This window comes from Rutidosis leptorrhynchoides, chromosome 2 (assembly GCF_046630445.1).
Source record: "Rutidosis leptorrhynchoides isolate AG116_Rl617_1_P2 chromosome 2, CSIRO_AGI_Rlap_v1, whole genome shotgun sequence".
In the NCBI taxonomy this organism is placed as follows: domain Eukaryota; kingdom Viridiplantae; phylum Streptophyta; class Magnoliopsida; order Asterales; family Asteraceae; genus Rutidosis; species Rutidosis leptorrhynchoides.
Genome location: NC_092334.1, coordinates 425,365,138 through 425,372,096, shown reverse-complemented (window position 1 = coordinate 425,372,096; position 6,959 = coordinate 425,365,138). Strand labels below are relative to the sequence as shown.

The 6,959-nt window shown below is 32.5% G+C and overlaps 1 long non-coding RNA gene across 9 annotated transcripts; it reads right to left on the bottom strand.

Moving 5' to 3' along the window:
• Positions 1-1,676: 1,676 nt before the first annotated feature.
• LOC139892369 (uncharacterized) lies at positions 1,677-5,739 on the bottom strand. 9 transcript variants are annotated; one of them, XR_011774052.1, is made up of 9 exons: positions 5,427-5,739; positions 4,529-4,616; positions 4,391-4,446; positions 4,072-4,169; positions 3,870-3,984; positions 3,277-3,730; positions 2,408-2,510; positions 2,205-2,286; positions 1,677-2,127 (listed from the first exon to the last, which is right to left on the bottom strand). It is a non-coding gene; the product is annotated as an uncharacterized lncRNA (long non-coding RNA). The 9 variants fall into 9 exon arrangements; XR_011774054.1 differs by having other exon boundaries at positions 3,277-3,409; positions 3,661-3,730; positions 3,870-4,446; XR_011774050.1 differs by having other exon boundaries at positions 3,277-3,337; positions 3,661-3,730; positions 3,870-4,446.
• Between the last annotated feature and the right edge of the window lie 1,220 nt (positions 5,740-6,959).

Sequence of the window (6,959 nt, the reverse complement as noted above, 5' to 3'; positions counted from 1 at the left end):
GATTTGCGTACCTTACTAATGTCGTTATCCCTGGGTTTTTGTTCTACTGTGCTAGCAACTAGCTAAGAGCCACACTCAAAAAGATAAACCGTTATGAACAAAGAATATTTGATTATTTGAAGGTGTTACGTTACTTACCCTAAAACCACCAGACCTCTGTTGTGATAGAAAAAGGAATTCAGTGTGCTGCATATTAGTTCTTTCGAGGATAGTCTAGATGTATTTGATCTATTTTGAGGTGACTAGCAGTTCTAACAATTGAATTTTACCTAAATTTTTCATAAGCATATGTTTATGCATTTGTGGAGTGTCTTTTGTGACTATTTGCTTCTTTAAAAATTTGTGTCTTTCTTTGAGAATTAGGTATATGCACTACACATCTCTTCCACATGAGATTGTCCCATATACTGTTGTATATATTAAATGTTATGCTATATGGTTTTATATGTATATGTAAGTTGTTTCTTTTTTTTTTTTTTTTTTGCATGATTCAAACTAATAACCTGCTGCAGAAACTTTTAACAATTTAAATGTCAGTTGTAAGTTTAAATTCCTATATAGGACTTGAATGTCACATTACTTTTATGGTTACTATTGTTACTCTACTGGAGGTTATAACTGACACTAATTACTCGAGCATATGTAGATCCAAGAAGAGAATGGTTCCACCAAACTTGCAACGACTACTGAATAATGGTTCTTCCGGTTGGCTCCATCCTGCAATGTATAGACCATAAAAGAATAGAACAATTGCTGACTCGGGTTATGGAACGGGATTCGCTTACATCTCCAAAGGATAACGGTACCACTGTTCAAGTAAATGCTTTAAAATTTCGACTTTCGTGATCCTTGAATAACCGTTTTATTTGTCAAAGTTTCCCTAAAAACGATCAGATTTGGATGTGTTATAATGAGAAAATTGGATGACCTGTAAATCTTAACCAATGTAGTATAGATTAAGAATTTTATTGCTAACGCATGTTTTGATATATGCATTTTTATATGTATATGCACTAGATTTCTTAATCTGATGCTAATTTTCTTAATTCTAATCAAAAGGTAAAGAATAATGTATCATATATAACAGACTTTGCTCTGCAAATTTTGTATCTGCGTATTGTACATAAGATCCTATTATTACATATCACGTAAAATGCACAAAAAGTGATCCTTTTTAAAACCTACATATGATCCCATAACCCAGATTGACACCTTCTACATAAAAATGATCCATGTTACTTTATTGGTTTGTAGAATACAACCATGGGCTGTTATTACACCCCTTCACAGTAACCAAATGGGTATACAACAAATAAAAAAAAATAAAATCAAACATTGTATTTATTTGATCTTCTTGTAGTAAAAATAGAAAAATTACAACCATGGGCTGTTATTACACCCCTTCACAGTAACCAAATGGGTATACAACAAATAAAAAAAAATAAAATCAAACATTGTATTTATTTGATCTTCTTGTAGTAAAAATAGAAAAATTACAACCATGGGCTGTTATTACACCCCTTCACAGTAACCAAATGGGTATACAACAAATAAAAAAAAATAAAATCAAACATTGTATTTATTTGATCTTCTTGGAGTAAAAATAGAAAAATTACAACCATGGGCTGTTATTACACCCCTTCACAGTAACCAAATGGGTATACAACAAATAAAAAAAAATAAAATCAAACATTGTATTTATTTGATCTTCTTGTAGTAAAAATAGAAAAATTACAACCATGGGCTGTTATTACACCCCTTCACAGTAACCATAAGTAGTACGTGTTGGAATAACAATATATAACACAATAAACAATAAAGACATACATTCTCTATTAAATTTTAAAATACGGTAACATAATAAAAACTAAGTTAGCTACGATAATCAATACAAACTCTTAGTCTTTAACAACATTTCTTTCATTAGTTTTGTGTATCACTCCATTTTCTCCGACTCTACGAAGCTCTTAGCTTACTGTCGTATGAGATTACGTCCGGGTTACATCCTTCGCGAACTTCTAACAAATTCAAAAGCATTATCCATCACTCCTTCTCTACTCAATCTTCTACTGTATTATTTATAACATTATTCAAAAGCATGATCCATCATTCCTTCTCTACCCAATCCTGTACAATTTATACATATCTGCTTGAGCCCTATAGCCAACATTTCATCTTATAGCTTCATTATATCATTAATCTACCTTCAAGAAATTTTGGCCTTAATGAAGCAATTTCATCAACGGTCCAAGAGTCCCTTTCATATTCACATTTGTTGGTGTTTCACTTTAATATTGACATAGCAAACATTGAACATGACACACTATAATTAGCATATTACTCCAGCAGTATAATACATAAATACAAACAATATTAAACTAAAAGAAAATTTACAGAAAATACTCACCTACAAATGACATATTATAGGTCTCAAGTCCTTTCTCTTTTGGATTGAGGTAACTAATAACCAAGCTGCAACAAATGAAATCAATCTGATCTCAAGTCTCACTCTGTGGAATTAAAGGAACTAACAACCAATTAGCAAAAGATGAAATCAAATGTATGTACAAATAAAAAAAATATGATAATGTTAGAAATGAATCACTGTTACTATGGTAAATAAAAGTCAAGTAACAACAATTTTAAAGAGCTTACAGGTCAAAGTAATCCAAAAATTATCACTGCAGTAAACCTCCCAAAAATTATCACTGTTACTATGGTAAATAAAAGTCAAGTAACAACAATTTTAAAAAGCTTACGGGTCAAATGGGTTCAACATGTTTGACCACTACCTATATATAAGTTAAATCTTAATATATACTTTTACTGCTCTTATTTCCTTCTTTATCTTGAAAAAATTGTATTAATGGTACGCTTATGCCCCTAATGTAGCATTAATAATCAGTATCGCTAAAACATTTAGGAGGTTTCATTAAATCCAAAATAGTAAGGAAATTCTCTACCACATGTAACAAACAACATTATAATCAAAAAAATCAGATTAAAATGAACTTAAAAAGCAGTCAACATGGAGGGAAAGAGATACAACCTGGTAGCATACAATACAATTATAGGTTCATCAACGATATCGTTTAAAAAGCCAGAAACTTTTAGTATTTTTCACTTAATTTACAACAGCAAAAAGGGTTGGTGGTAACTAAATACTGATCTACATACCTGCACATGAACCATTCAATTCAAGAACCAAATCAATAATATATATAACTTAGGTATGAATCAATACACAAATTCCAATTCAAGAACCAAGGGTATTACCTTTCTTCATAATTGTTGAATACCAAATAAGTTAACCTTGCAAATTTTCTTCAGCTATTTCCTTCAACAATTGAAAGATCCAAATGCAACTTTGTTGTCAATAGCATAAAGCGTGGATCGCTTTTTATAATGGCTCGAGTATACAAAAAAGAAGAAGAGAGTTTTGTTAAAATGTCTTACTTTAGAAGCCAAAGTTTATACAGATTCAAAGATTATAATGTGTTACTTTTTAGTTTTAGGTGTTAGAACATAAACAAACCAAGATCATATTTTATACGGAGTACTAAAGAACACGTACCGTTTAGTTTAGTTCACATCTAAGGAACATGTACAGTTCAATTCTTTTTTACACATAAAGCAGGGAAGATCAGAGAGTAACCTTACCTATTTCGAACAACTGATGCCAAACTGATATTGCTTGAATAATCTTCAATTCCCAACTCCCATCGGCCATCTCCATGCAAAAATTCCATATAACAGTGAAAAATACCATTTTAAACCCGAATTTTATTCCATCCATCATTTAACAGTCATTCCTTAACTTTAAATAAATGTTTAGATACTAAAACGTAAAACGGAACCATATTTCATACCTCAGGATGCGATTAGTTGCTATACGTACATCTTTCAACCCCACAATTATTACCGCCCATGAGTTGATTCTCTTTCAGTCATTTCATCAAACACCATGCATGCATTCAGGTTACACTTACATATCAAGAAGATGATCAGTACATCTGAAAATTGCTTTTCATTATACATACAAAAAATTTAGGTGAAGATAGAGATGAATACCTTAGTGCATAGTCAGCTAACATAAAGTTGATATCCAATTAGACAACTTATATCCAAAATACCAAAACCCATTAAAAAAAATATCAATCGTTCCAACTCTACAAATCAAATTACCTCATTGTTAGAGTGTCATCTTACTGACTTCCTGCTTCAGGTTCTCAAACATTCAAGAAAACATTGTAAATGATTATTTTTCTTAATTAATCTTCAAACTAAACATATAATTTTCAAAAATCAGTTCATTTAAGCATTATAGCAAACAATTAATGTGCATAATCAAATAAGATAATATTAGTTATAAAAAAGTAGAGATTAACACCTTATTTGTCAATACCTCTAACCAAACCACAGGTTTCAAAGTCTCATTCTTCAAACCTGCAAAAATTTACATATCAGTTAAATTAACAAACTAAATGACTTAAGTAAGTTGAAAATGTTGTAATTTGAAAAGAAGTACCATGACATTAAATTGCTTTAAGACATTTCATAGAGCATATCCTGTGAATCATCTTCAATACAATGATTTGAGACATTTCGTCGAGCACCTTCCATGCATTTTCACTAATACATTAATTCTATTCTATTTCTAATACTTTTTGTAACATGTAATTGAAAGCTTGTACTCAAATTGAATATCCATACATTAAATGGTTAATATCACTCTAATCTTCATTCTGCTACTGATTTATTATCATTGTAAGGATTGTATAGCCCAAACATAATGTCCTGCAATATAAGCTCAAGAGTCCATCCTTTTCTAAAATCAATTGGTGATAAAGGGACTTCCCCTTAGACTTATATACATATATTTGTTTTGTCCCATGACCGATGTGGGACTTTGGTTTGCACCCCAACAAACCTCCCCTCAAACCCAAGTCCATCTGGGCCTCCCCTTCAACGATAGTCCAGATCCAACCTTTACCGCCGCCAACTCGGAACTCTCAACCTGGTGAGAGGGCAGGGAGATTTCGATACAAGGCTTCCAGGATCAACTCATCGTGCCAGGGTCGCACCACGTCGCTGCGTGTGCTCAGGGGTGCGCCCACTGCGCTGTCCACCACATCGGGGCTATAGCCTAGCTCTGATACCATTTGTAAGGATCGTATAGCCCAAACATAATGTCCTACAATATAAGCCAAGAGTTCATCCTTTTCTAAAATCAATTGATGATAGAGGGACTTCTTCTTAGACTTATATACATACATTTGTTTTGTCCCATGACCGATGTGGGACTTTGGTTTGCACCCCCAACAATCATCATTGATCAAAATGGTCCAATGGACACAAAAAACGAAATGTGAATCATAAAATAGAGATTGATAACAAAAATAATATTAAAAATAAATATACAATACCTGATTTGATAAAATCTGATTTGGGTATGGAAGAAGACAACAGCTAGAAGAAATTTGCGGTTATATATACAAAATTTGATTTGATTAAATTGAGAAAGGACCTAGAAATGTAAAAGGAAGTTAAGAAATTTGAAGAGGAATCGATTTGCTTGGATTAATCTGGATGTGGTATGGGTAAAATGACTGAAATCGATCGATTTTGTTTTGTGGATTTGTGAGTAATGGATTGGATTGAAATGGGTCTGGTGGAGGAGTAATTGAGAAACCCTAGAAGAAGAAGCGTGCTCTGCAATTGCAATTTTGAGAGGCTCAAAAAATTAGCGGTATTTTGCTGCATATATATCTCACACACTTCTTTTTCCTCTTAAAACATAAAACATGTACGACCCTTTTTTAAGGGGATGATTCTCACACACACTTTTTTGATCCTCACACACCTATTTCAACATTTTACTCTTCTAATAATACTCAATTGGTGTGTGAGGATCAAAAAAGTGTGTGTGAGAATCATCCCCTTTTTTTTAATTGTAGTGTTATTAATTAAATAATTTAATTTAAAATAAAACATTACTAATGACATCAGCAAGTGGCCTAGTTTTTTTTATTTTTCTTTTTTGATTTTTTTCAAGCTTACTTAACACTATTTAATGACATCATTGTTTTAGACAAATATTAGAATAGATAAACACGATTCTTACAATCATTTCTTAATTACAATATTATAAAATGATAGGTGTTACGTTAAACAAAAATCCACTTATATAAAGACTAGACATCAGAGTTCGGCTTTATCAAACATATCTTTAACAAGTCCACTCACTTCAAACTATCATGCCAAAAGATCCACCCCGCAAGGGAGGATGTGAGAGATTAGCACAAGACTAAATGAATGGACCTACCTAACAGATCTAATATACACTACCAACTTGTACATCAACAATACAACAACAATTAAATGCTCACACAAAAGCAACTACAGTCATAAGAGGCTCGGCGGCTTGTACGGACCTACAACCACTAGCTGATCAGGCTAGATTTTACCGACGGTTCCTGTTACTGACTCCCTTGTATAATAATTCAGACGAAGAGGATGCGTCATTTAAATAGAGTTCCATTAGATAGTAACATTCGAACCCAACCTGACATATCAAGGTTGACCTTTTAAGTCCAACCTAACATATCAAGATTTACTCCTCGAACCCATCTTAACAGATCAAAGCCAACATCACATCGTACACATATATCCACATGCAACAACACAGGCATATCAATCAATAATCTACAATGAGGCAAACAATAAAACTCATGGCAATCTATTAGTACAGTATAATAAAAGTAGCACAATTTGTTACTCGATACCACACCCGAAGATAGTCCACTCACTGATTATCACCAGTTACTCAGATATCTATCTACTGAGCACTCTCTTAACTCTTATCACATGAGAACATCATAAACAAAGGCAGTAAAGTGTTCTAATCCAAATTAGACACACAACCATCATAACGGCTAGAAAACAACACTTACCATAAA